Here is a 13,574-nt window from a genome sequence, read left to right on the forward strand (position 1 = left end):
TTTGGATATAAAATGAGCATCTTTATAGTCATTTTCATGCTTCTAGGGAGCCAAAACTCAAGATTTGGCTCATGGGTAAAAGTGACTTAAAAGCACCCAAATGCTCACTTCGAGGGCTTAAAACGTGTTTATTCACTGTGGGAAGAGATATAAACAACATTTAGAGTAAATTATTGTTCATGCGAGAACATTCAATTTTTCATGCAAAACGATCGATGACCCGCGACCTGATGAAATTGCTCCGAGATGACCAAAATGGTCCGTTTTGAAAATTTTCATCTTTCAACTAATTTTGACTCTCAGAGGTGCATCATCACTTTTGGAGATAAAATGAGCATCTTTATCGTCATTTTCATGCTTCTAGGGAGCCAAAACTCAAGATTTGGCTCATGGTTAAAAGTGACTTAAAAAGGCCCAAATGCTCACTTCGAGGGCTTAAAACGTGTTTATTCACTGCGGGAAGAGATATAAACAACATTTAGAGTAAATTATTGTTCATGCAAAAACTTTCAATTTTTCATGCAAAACGATCGATGACCCGCGACCTGATGAAATTGCTCTGAGATGACCAAAATGGTCCGTTTTAAAACCTTCCATCTTTCAACTAATTCTGACTTTCAGAGGTGGATCATCACTTTTGGAGATAAAATGAGCATCTTTATCGTCATTTTCATGCTTCTAGGGAGCCAAAACTCAAGATTTGGCTCATGGTTAAAAGTGACTTAAAAAGGCCCAAATGCTCACTTCGATGGCTTAAAACGTGTTTAGTCACTGCGGGAAGAGATATAAACAACATTTAGAGTAAATTATTGTTCATGCAAGAACGTTCAATTTTTCATGCAAAACGATCGATGACCCGCGACCTGATGAAATTGCTCCGAGATGACCAAAATGGTCCGTTTTGAAAATTTTCATCTTTCAACTAATTTTGACTCTCAGAGGTGGATCATCACTTTTGGATATAAAATGAGCATCTTTATCGTCATTTTCATGCTTCTAGGGAGCCAAAACTCAAGATTTGGCTCATGGTTAAAAGTGACTTAAAAGGACCCAAATGCTCACTTCGAGGGCTTAAAACGTGTTTATTCACTGCGGGAAGAGATATAAACAACATTTAGAGTAAATTAATGTTCATGCAAGAACGTTCAATTTTTCATGCAAAACGATCGATGACCCGCGACCTGATGAAATTGCTCCGAAATGACCAAAATGGTCCGTTTTGAAAATGTACATCTTTCAAGTAATTTTGACTCTCAGAGGTGGATCATCACTTTTGGATATAAAATGAGCATCTTTATCGTCATTTTCATGCTTCTAGGGAGCCAAAACTCAAGATTTGGCTCATGGTTAAAAGTGACTTAAAAAGGCCCAAATGCTCACTTTGAGGGATTAAAACGTGTTTATTCACTGCGGGAAGAGATATAAACAACATTTAGAGTAAATTAATGTTCATACAAGAACGTTCAAATTTTTCATGCAAAACGATCGATGACCCGCGACCTGATGAAATTGCTCCGAGATTACCAAAATGGTCCGTTTTGAAAATTTTCATCTTTCAACTAATCTTGACTCTCAGAGGTGGATCATCACTTTTGGAGATAAAATGAGCATCTTTATCGTCATTTCATGCTTCTAGGGAGCCAAAATTCAAGATTTGGCTCATGGTTAAAAGTGACTTAAAAAGGCCCAAATGCTCACTTCGAGGGCTTAAAACGTGTTTATTCACTGCGGGAAGAGATATAAACAACATTTAGAGTAAATTATTGTTCATGCGAGAACGTTCAGTTTTTCATGCAAAACGATCGATGACCCGCGACCTGATGAAATTGCTCTGAGATGACCAAAATGGTCCGTTTTAAAACCTTCCATCTTTCAACTAATTCTGACTTTCAGAGGTGGATCATCACTTTTGGAGATAAAATGAGCATCTTTATCGTCATTTTCATGCTTCTAAGGAGCCAAAACTCAAGATTTGGCTCATGGTTAAAAGTGAATTAAAAGGACCCAAATGCTCACTTCGAGGGCTTAAAACGTGTTTATTCACTGCGGGAAGATATATAAACAACATTTAGAGTAAATTAATGTTCATGCAAGAACGTTCAATTTTCATGCAAAACGATTGATGACCCGCGACCTGATGAAATTGCTCCGAGATGACCAAAATGGTCCGTTTTGAAAATGTTCATCTTTCAACTAATTTTGACTCTCAGAGGTGGATCATCACTTTTGGAGATAAAATGAGCATCTTTATCGTCATTTTCATGCTGCTAGGGAGCCAAAACTCAAGATTTGGCTCATGGTTAAAAGTGACTTAAAAAGGCCCAAATGCTCACTTCGAGGGCTTAAAACGTGTTTATTCACTGCGGGAAGAGATATAAACAACATTTAGAGTAAATTATTGTTCATGCGAGAACGTTCAATTTTTCATGCAAACCGATCGTTGACCCGCGACCTGATGAAATTGCTCTGAGATGACCAAAATGGTCCGTTTTGAAAATGTTCATCTTTCAACTAATTTTTACTCTCAGAGGTGGATCATCACTTTTGGAGATAAAATGAGCATCTTTATCGTCATTTCATGCTTCTAGGGAGCCAAAATTCAAGATTTGGCTCATGGTTAAAAGTGACTTAAAAAGGCCCAAATGCTCACTTCGAGGGCTTAAAACGTGTTTATTCACTGCGGGAAGAGATATAAACAACATTTAGAGTAAATTATTGTTCATGCGAGAACGTTAAGTTTTTCATGCAAAACGATCGATGACCCGCGACCTGATGAAATTGCTCTGAGATGACCAAAATGGTCCGTTTTAAAACCTTCCATCTTTCAACTAATTCTGACTTTCAGAGGTGGATCATCACTTTTGGAGATAAAATGAGCATCTTTATCGTCATTTTCATGCTTCTAAGGAGCCAAAACTCAAGATTTGGCTCATGGTTAAAAGTGAATTAAAAGGACCCAAATGCTCACTTCGAGGGCTTAAAACGTGTTTATTCACTGCGGGAAGAGATATAAACAACATTTAGAGTAAATTAATGTTCATGCAAGAACGTTCAATTTTCATGCAAAACGATCGATGACCCGCGACCTGATGAAATTGCTCCGAAATGACCAAAATGGTCCGTTTTGAAAATTTTCATCTTTCAACTAATTTTGACTCTCCGAGGTGGATCATTACTTTTGGAGATAAAATGAGCATCTTTATCGTCATTTTCATGCTGCTAGGGAGCCAAAACTCAAGATTTGGCTCATGGTTAAAAGTGACTTAAAAAGGCCCAAATGCTCACTTCGAGGGCTTAAAACATGTTTATTCACTGTGGGAAGAGATATAAACAACATTTAGAGTGAATTATTGTTCATGCGAGAACGTTCAATTTTTCATGCAAAACGATCGTTGACCCGCGACCTGATGAAATTGCTCTGAGATGACCAAAATGGTCCGTTTTGAAAATGTTCATCTTTCAACTAATTTTTACTCTCAGAGGTGGATCATCACTTTTGGAGCTAAAATGAGCATCTTTATAGTCATTTTCATGCTTCTAGGGAGCCAAAACTCAAGATTTGGCTCATGGTTAAAAGTGACTTAAAAAGGCCCAAATGCTCACTTCGAGGGCTTAAAACGTGTTTATTCACTGTGGGAAGAGATATAAACAACATTTAGAGTAAATTATTGTTCATGCAAGAACGTTCAATTTTTCATGCAAAACGATCGATGACCCGCGACCTGATGAAATTGCTCCGAGATGACCAAAATGGTCCGTTTTGAAAATTTTCATCTTTCAACTAATTTTGACTCTCAGAGGTGGATCATCACTTTTGGATATAAAATGAGCATCTTTATCGTCATTTTCATGATTCTAGGGAGCCAAAACTCAAGATTTGGCTCATGGTTAAAAGTGACTTAAAAAGGCCCAAATGCTCACTTTGAGGGATTAAAACGTGTTTATTCACTGCGGGAAGAGATATAAACAACATTTAGAGTAAATTAATGTTCATGCAAGAACGTTCAATTTTTCATGCAAAACGATCGATGACCCGCGACCTGATGAAATTGCTCCGAGATTACCAAAATGGTCCGTTTTGAAAATGTTCATCTTTCAACTAATCTTGACTCTCAGAGGTGGATCATCACTTTTGGAGATAAAATGAGCATCTTTATCGTCATTTCATGCTTCTAGGGAGCCAAAATTCAAGATTTGGCTCATGGGTAAAAGTGACTTAAAAAGGCCCAAATGCTCACTTCGAGGGCTTAAAACGTGTTTATTCACTGCGGGAAGAGATATAAACAACATTTAGAGTAAATTATTGTTCATGCGAGAACGTTCAGTTTTTCATGCAAAACGATCGATGACCCGCGACCTGATGAAATTGCTCTGAGATGACCAAAATGGTCCGTTTTAAAACCTTCCATCTTTCAACTAATTCTGACTTTCAGAGGTGGATCATCACTTTTGGAGATAAAATGAGCATCTTTATCGTCATTTTCATGCTTCTAAGGAGCCAAAACTCAAGATTTGGCTCATGGTTAAAAGTGAATTAAAAGGACCCAAATGCTCACTTCGAGGGCTTAAAACGTGTTTATTCACTGCGGGAAGAGATATAAACAACATTTAGAGCAAATTAATGTTCATGCAAGAACGTTCAATTTTCATGCAAAACGATCGATGACCCGCGACCTGATGAAATTGCTCCGAAATGACCAAAATGGTCCGTTTTGAAAATTTTCATCTTTCAACTAATTTTGACTCTCAGAGGTGGATCATCACTTTTGGAGATAAAATGAGCATCTTTATCGTCATTTTCATGCTGCTAGGGAGCCAAAACTCAAGATTTGGCTCATGGTTAAAAGTGACTTAAAAAGGCCCAAATGCTCACTTCGAGGGCTTAAAACGTGTTTATTCACTGCGGGAAGAGATATAAACAACATTTAGAGTGAATTATTGTTCATGCGAGAACGTTCAATTTTTCATGCAAAACGATCGTTGACCCGCGACCTGATGAAATTGCTCTGAGATGACCAAAATGGTCCGTTTTGAAAATGTTCATCTTTCAACTAATTTTTACTCTCAGAGGTGGATCATCACTTTTGGAGCTAAAATGAGCATCTTTATAGTCATTTTCATGCTTCTAGGGAGCCAAAACTCAAGATTTGGCTCCTGGGTAAAAGTGACTTAAAAGGACCCAAATGCTCACTTCGAGGGCTTAAAACGTGTTTATTCACTGTGGGAAGAGATATAAACAACATTTAGAGTAAATTATTGTTCATGCGAGAACATTCAATTTTTCATGCAAAACGATCGATGACCCGCGACCTGATGAAATTGCTCCGAGATGACCAAAATGGTCCGTTTTGATAATTTTCATCTTTCAACTAATTTTGACTCTCAGAGGTGCATCATCACTTTTGGAGATAAAATGAGCATCTTTATCGTCATTTTCATGCTTCTAGGGAGCCAAAACTCAAGATTTGGCTCATGGTTAAAAGTGACTTAAAAAGGCCCAAATGCTCACTTCGAGGGCTTAAAACGTGTTTATTCACTGCGGGAAGAGATATAAACAACATTTAGAGTAAATTAATGTTCATGCGAGAACGTTCAATTTTTCATGCAAAACGATCGATGACCCGCGACCTGATGAAATTGCTCTGAGATGACCAAAATGGTCCGTTTTAAAACCTTCCATCTTTCAACTAATTCTGACTTTCAGAGGTGGATCATCACTTTTGGAGATAAAATGAGCATCTTTATCGTCATTTTCATGCTTCTAAGGAGCCAAAACTCAAGATTTGGCTCATGGTTAAAAGTGAATTAAAAGGACCCAAATGCTCACTTCGAGGGCTTAAAACGTGTTTATTCACTGCGGGAAGAGATATAAACAACATTTAGAGTAAATTATTGTTCATGCGAGAACGTTCAATTTTTCATGCAAAACGATCGATGACCCGCGACCTGATGAAATTGCTCCGAGATGACCAAAATGGTCCGTTTTGAAAATTTTCATCTTTTAACTAATTTTGACTCTCAGAGGTGGATCATCACTTTTGGATATAAAATGAGCATCTTTATCGTCATTTTCATGCTTCTAGGGAGCCAAAACTCAAGATTTGGCTCATGGTTAAAAGTGACTTAAAAGGACCCAAATGCTCACTTCGAGGGCTTAAAACGTGTTTATTCACTGCGGGAAGAGATATAAACAACATTTAGAGTAAATTAATGTTCATGCAAGAACGTTCAATTTTTCATGCAAAACGATCAATGACCCGCGACCTGATGAAATTGCTCCGAGATGACCAAAATGGTCCGTTTTGAAAATGTTCATCTTTCAACTAATTTTGACTCTCAGAGGTGGATCATCACTTTTGGATATAAAATGAGCATCTTTATCATCATTTTCATTCTTCTAGGGAGCCAAAACTCAAGATTTGGCTCATGGTTAAAAGTGACTTAAAAATGCCCAAATGCTCACTTTGAGGGATTAAAACGTGTTTATTCACTGCGGGAAGAGATATAAACAACATTTAGAGTAAATTAATGTTCATGCAAGAACGTTCAATTTTTCATGCAAAACAATCGATGACCCGCGACCTGATGAAATTGCTCCGAGATGACCAAAATGGTCCGTTTTGAAAATGTTCATCTTTCAACTCATTTTGACTCTCAGAGGTGGATCATCACTTTTGGATATAAAATGAGCATCTTTATCGTCATTTTCATGCTTCTAGGGAGCCAAAACTCAAGATTTGGCTCATGGTTAAAAGTGACTTAAAAAGGCCCAAATGCTCACTTCGAGGGCTTAAAACGTGTTTATTCACTGCGGGAAGAGATATAAACAACATTTAGAGTAAATTATTGTTCATGCGAGAACGTTCAATTTTTCATGCAAAACGATCGATGACCCGCGACCTGATGAAATTGCTCTGAGATGACCAAAATGGTCCGTTTTAAAACCTTCCATCTTTCAACTAATTCTGACTTTCAGAGGTGGATCATCACTTTTGGAGATAAAATGAGCATCTTTATCGTCATTTTCATGCTTCTAAGGAGCCAAAACTCAAGATTTGGCTCATGGTTAAAAGTGAATTAAAAGGACCCAAATGCTCACTTCGAGGGCTTAAAACGTGTTTATTCACTGCGGGAAGAGATATAAACAACATTTAGAGTAAATTAATGTTCATGCAAGAACGTTCAATTTTTCATGCAAAACGATCGATGACCCGCGACCTGATGAAATTGCTCCGAGATGACCAAAATGGTCCGTTTTGAAAATTTTCATCTTTGAACTAATTTTGACTCTCAGAGGTGGATCATCACTTTTGGAGATAAAATGAGCATCTTTATCGTCATTTTCATGCTTCTAGGGAGCCAAAACTCAAGATTTGGCTCATGGTTAAAAGTGACTTAAAAAGGCCCAAATGCTCACTTCGAGGGCTTAAAACGTGTTTATTCACTGCGGGAAGAGATATAAACAACATTTAGAGTAAATTAATGTACATGCCAGAACGTTCAATTTTTCATGCAAAACGATCGATGACCCGCGACCTGATGAAATTGCTCTGAGATGACCAAAATAGTCCGTTTCGAAAATGTTCATCTTTCAACTAATTTTGACTCTCAGAGGTGGATCGTCACTTTTGGAGATAAAATGAGCATCTTTATCGTCATTTTAATACTTCTAGGGAGCCAAAACTCAAGATTTGGCTCATGGTTAAAAGTGACTTAAAAAGGCCCAAATGCTCACTTTGAGGGCTGAAAACGTGTTTATTCACTGCGGGAAGAGATATAAACAACATTTAGAGTAAATTAATGTTCATGCAAGAACGTTCAATTTTTCATGCAAAACGATCGATGACCCGCGACCTGATGAAATTGCTCCGAGATGACCAAAATGGTCCGTTTTGAAAATTTTCATCTTTCAACTAATTTTGACTCTCAGTGGTGGATCATCACTTTTGGAGATAAAATTAGCATCTTTATCGTCATTTTCATGCTTCTAGGGAGCCAAAACTCAAGATTTGGCTCATGGTTAAAAGTGACTTAAAAAGGCCCAAATGCTCACTTCGAGGGCTTAAAACGTGTTTATTCACTGCGGGAAGAGATATAAACAACATTTAGAGTAAAATAATGTTCATGCGAGAACGTTCAATTTTTCATGCAAAACGATCGTTGACCCGCGACCTGATGAAATTGCTCTGAGATGACCAAAATGGTCCGTTTTGAAAATGTTCATCTTTCCACTAATTTTTACTCTCAGAGGTGGATCATCACTTTTGGAGCTAAAATGAGCATCTTTATCGTCATTTTCATGCTTCTAGGGAGCCAAAACTCAAGATTTGGCTCATGGTTAAAAGTGACTTAAAAAGGCCCAAATGCTCACTTCGAGGGCTTAAAACGTGTTTATTCACTGCGGGAAGAGATATAAACAACATTTAGAGTAAATTATTGTTCATGCGAGAACGTTCAGTTTTTCATGCAAAACGATCGATGACCCGCGACCTGATGAAATTGCTCTGAGATGACCAAAATGGTCCGTTTTAAAACCTTCCATCTTTCAACTAATTCTGACTTTCAGAGGTGGATCATCACTTTTGGAGATAAAATGAGCATCTTTATCGTCATTTTCATGCTTCTAAGGAGCCAAAACTCAAGATTTGGCTCATGGTTAAAAGTGAATTAAAAGGACCCAAATGCTCACTTCGAGGGCTTAAAACGTGTTTATTCACTGCGGGAAGAGATATAAACAACATTTAGAGCAAATTAATGTTCATGCAAGAACGTTCAATTTTCATGCAAAACGATCGATGACCCGCGACCTGATGAAATTGCTCCGAAATGACCAAAATGGTCCGTTTTGAAAATGTTCATCTTTCAACTAATTTTTACTCTCAGAGGTGGATCATCACTTTTGGAGCTAAAATGAGCATCTTTATAGTCATTTTCATGCTTCTAGGGAGCCAAAACTCAAGATTTGGCTCCTGGGTAAAAGTGACTTAAAAGGACCCAAATGCTCACTTCGAGGGCTTAAAACGTGTTTATTCACTGTGGGAAGAGATATAAACAACATTTAGAGTAAATTATTGTTCATGCGAGAACATTCAATTTTTCATGCAAAACGATCGATGACCCGCGACCTGATGAAATTGCTCCGAGATGACCAAAATGGTCCGTTTTGATAATTTTCATCTTTCAACTAATTTTGACTCTCAGAGGTGCATCATCACTTTTGGAGATAAAATGAGCATCTTTATCGTCATTTTCATGCTTCTAGGGAGCCAAAACTCAAGATTTGGCTCATGGTTAAAAGTGACTTAAAAAGGCCCAAATGCTCACTTCGAGGGCTTAAAACGTGTTTATTCACTGCGGGAAGAGATATAAACAACATTTAGAGTAAATTAATGTTCATGCGAGAACGATCAATTTTTCATGCAAAACGATCGATGACCCGCGACCTGATGAAATTGCTCTGAGATGACCAAAATGGTCCGTTTTAAAACCTTCCATCTTTCAACTAATTCTGACTTTCAGAGGTGGATCATCACTTTTGGAGATAAAATGAGCATCTTTATCGTCATTTTCATGCTTCTAAGGAGCCAAAACTCAAGATTTGGCTCATGGTTAAAAGTGAATTAAAAGGACCCAAATGCTCACTTCGAGGGCTTAAAACGTGTTTATTCACTGCGGGAAGAGATATAAACAACATTTAGAGTAAATTATTGTTCATGCGAGAACGTTCAATTTTTCATGCAAAACGATCGATGACCCGCGACCTGATGAAATTGCTCCGAGATGACCAAAATGGTCCGTTTTGAAAATTTTCATCTTTTAACTAATTTTGACTCTCAGAGGTGGATCATCACTTTTGGATATAAAATGAGCATCTTTATCGTCATTTTCATGCTTCTAGGGAGCCAAAACTCAAGATTTGGCTCATGGTTAAAAGTGACTTAAAAGGACCCAAATGCTCACTTCGAGGGCTTAAAACGTGTTTATTCACTGCGGGAAGAGATATAAACAACATTTAGAGTAAATTAATGTTCATGCAAGAACGTTCAATTTTTCATGCAAAACGATCAATGACCCGCGACCTGATGAAATTGCTCCGAGATGACCAAAATGGTCCGTTTTGAAAATGTTCATCTTTCAACTAATTTTGACTCTCAGAGGTGGATCATCACTTTTGGATATAAAATGAGCATCTTTATCATCATTTTCATTCTTCTAGGGAGCCAAAACTCAAGATTTGGCTCATGGTTAAAAGTGACTTAAAAATGCCCAAATGCTCACTTTGAGGGATTAAAACGTGTTTATTCACTGCGGGAAGAGATATAAACAACATTTAGAGTAAATTAATGTTCATGCAAGAACGTTCAATTTTTCATGCAAAACAATCGATGACCCGCGACCTGATGAAATTGCTCCGAGATGACCAAAATGGTCCGTTTTGAAAATGTTCATCTTTCAACTCATTTTGACTCTCAGAGGTGGATCATCACTTTTGGATATAAAATGAGCATCTTTATCGTCATTTTCATGCTTCTAGGGAGCCAAAACTCAAGATTTGGCTCATGGTTAAAAGTGACTTAAAAAGGCCCAAATGCTCACTTCGAGGGCTTAAAACGTGTTTATTCACTGCGGGAAGAGATATAAACAACATTTAGAGTAAATTATTGTTCATGCGAGAACGTTCAATTTTTCATGCAAAACGATCGATGACCCGCGACCTGATGAAATTGCTCTGAGATGACCAAAATGGTCCGTTTTAAAACCTTCCATCTTTCAACTAATTCTGACTTTCAGAGGTGGATCATCACTTTTGGAGATAAAATGAGCATCTTTATCGTCATTTTCATGCTTCTAAGGAGCCAAAACTCAAGATTTGGCTCATGGTTAAAAGTGAATTAAAAGGACCCAAATGCTCACTTCGAGGGCTTAAAACGTGTTTATTCACTGCGGGAAGAGATATAAACAACATTTAGAGTAAATTAATGTTCATGCAAGAACGTTCAATTTTTCATGCAAAACGATCGATGACCCGCGACCTGATGAAATTGCTCCGAGATGACCAAAATGGTCCGTTTTGAAAATTTTCATCTTTGAACTAATTTTGACTCTCAGAGGTGGATCATCACTTTTGGAGATAAAATGAGCATCTTTATCGTCATTTTCATGCTTCTAGGGAGCCAAAACTCAAGATTTGGCTCATGGTTAAAAGTGACTTAAAAAGGCCCAAATGCTCACTTCGAGGGCTTAAAACGTGTTTATTCACTGCGGGAAGAGATATAAACAACATTTAGAGTAAATTAATGTACATGCCAGAACGTTCAATTTTTCATGCAAAACGATCGATGACCCGCGACCTGATGAAATTGCTCTGAGATGACCAAAATAGTCCGTTTCGAAAATGTTCATCTTTCAACTAATTTTGACTCTCAGAGGTGGATCGTCACTTTTGGAGATAAAATGAGCATCTTTATCGTCATTTTAATACTTCTAGGGAGCCAAAACTCAAGATTTGGCTCATGGTTAAAAGTGACTTAAAAAGGCCCAAATGCTCACTTTGAGGGCTGAAAACGTGTTTATTCACTGCGGGAAGAGATATAAACAACATTTAGAGTAAATTAATGTTCATGCAAGAACGTTCAATTTTTCATGCAAAACGATCGATGACCCGCGACCTGATGAAATTGCTCCGAGATGACCAAAATGGTCCGTTTTGAAAATTTTCATCTTTCAACTAATTTTGACTCTCAGTGGTGGATCATCACTTTTGGAGATAAAATTAGCATCTTTATCGTCATTTTCATGCTTCTAGGGAGCCAAAACTCAAGATTTGGCTCATGGTTAAAAGTGACTTAAAAAGGCCCAAATGCTCACTTCGAGGGCTTAAAACGTGTTTATTCACTGCGGGAAGAGATATAAACAACATTTAGAGTAAAATAATGTTCATGCGAGAACGTTCAATTTTTCATGCAAAACGATCGTTGACCCGCGACCTGATGAAATTGCTCTGAGATGACCAAAATGGTCCGTTTTGAAAATGTTCATCTTTCCACTAATTTTTACTCTCAGAGGTGGATCATCACTTTTGGAGCTAAAATGAGCATCTTTATCGTCATTTTCATGCTTCTAGGGAGCCAAAACTCAAGATTTGGCTCATGGTTAAAAGTGACTTAAAAAGGCCCAAATGCTCACTTCGAGGGCTTAAAACGTGTTTATTCACTGCGGGAAGAGATATAAACAACATTTAGAGTAAAATAATGTTCATGCGAGAACGTTCAATTTTTCATGCAAAACGATCGTTGACCCGCGACCTGATGAAATTGCTCCGAGATGACCAAAATGGTCCGTTTTGAAAATTTTCATCTTTCAACTAATCTTGACTCTCAGAGGTGGATCATCACTTTTGGAGATAAAATGAGCATCTTTATCGTCATTTCATGCTTCTAGGGAGCCCAAATTCAAGATTTGTCTCATGGTTAAAAGTGACTTAAAAGGCCCAAATGCTCACTTCGAGGGCTTAAAACGTGTTTATTCACTACGGGAAGAGATATAAACAACATTTAGAGTAAATTATTGTTCATGCGAGAACGTTCAATTTTTCATGCAAAACGATCGATGACCCGCGACCTGATGAAATTGCTCCGAGATGACCAAAATGGTCCATTTTGAAAATTTTCATCTTTCAACTAATTTTGACTCTCAGAGGTGGATCATCACTTTTGGATATAAAATGAGCATCTTTATCGTCATTTTCATGCTTCTAGGGAGCCAAAACTCAAGATTTGGCTCATGGTTAAACGTGACTTAAAAAGGCCCAAATGCTCACTTTGAGGGATTAAAACGTGTTTATTCACTGTGGGAAGAGATATAAACAACATTTAGAGTAAATTAATGTTCATGCAAGAACGTTCAATTTTTCATGCAAAACGATCGATGACCCGCGACCTGATGAAATTGCTCCGAGATGACCAAAATGGTCCGTTTTGAAAATTTTCATCTTTCAACTAATCTTGACTCTCAGAGGTGGATCATCACTTTTGGAGATAAAATGAGCATCTTTATCGTCATTTCATGCTTCTATGGAGCCAAAATTCAAGATTTGGCTCATGGTTAAAAGTGACTTAAAAAGGCCCAAATGCTCACTTCGAGGGCTTAAAACGTGTTTATTCACTACGGGAAGAGATATAAACAACATTTAGAGTAAATTATTGTTCATGCGAGAACGTTCAATTTTTCATGCAAAACGATCGATGACCCGCGACCTGATGAAATTGCTCTGAGATGACCAAAATGGTCCGTTTTAAAACCTTCCATCTTTCAACTAATTCTGACTTTCAGAGGTGGATCATCACTTTTGGAGATAAAATGAGCATCTTTATCGTCATTTTCATGCTTCTAAGGAGCCAAAACTCAAGATTTGGCTCATGGTTAAAAGTGACTTAAAAGGACCCAAATGCTCACTTCGAGGGCTTAAAACGTGTTTATTCACTGCGGGAAGAGATATAAACAACATTTAGAGTAAATTAATGTTCATGCAAGAACGTTCAATTTTTCATGCAAAACGATCGATGACCCGCGAC

The sequence above is a fragment of the Lissotriton helveticus genome, chromosome 2_1, assembly GCF_964261635.1.
Source record: "Lissotriton helveticus chromosome 2_1, aLisHel1.1, whole genome shotgun sequence".
In the NCBI taxonomy this organism is placed as follows: Eukaryota; Metazoa; Chordata; class Amphibia; order Caudata; family Salamandridae; genus Lissotriton; species Lissotriton helveticus.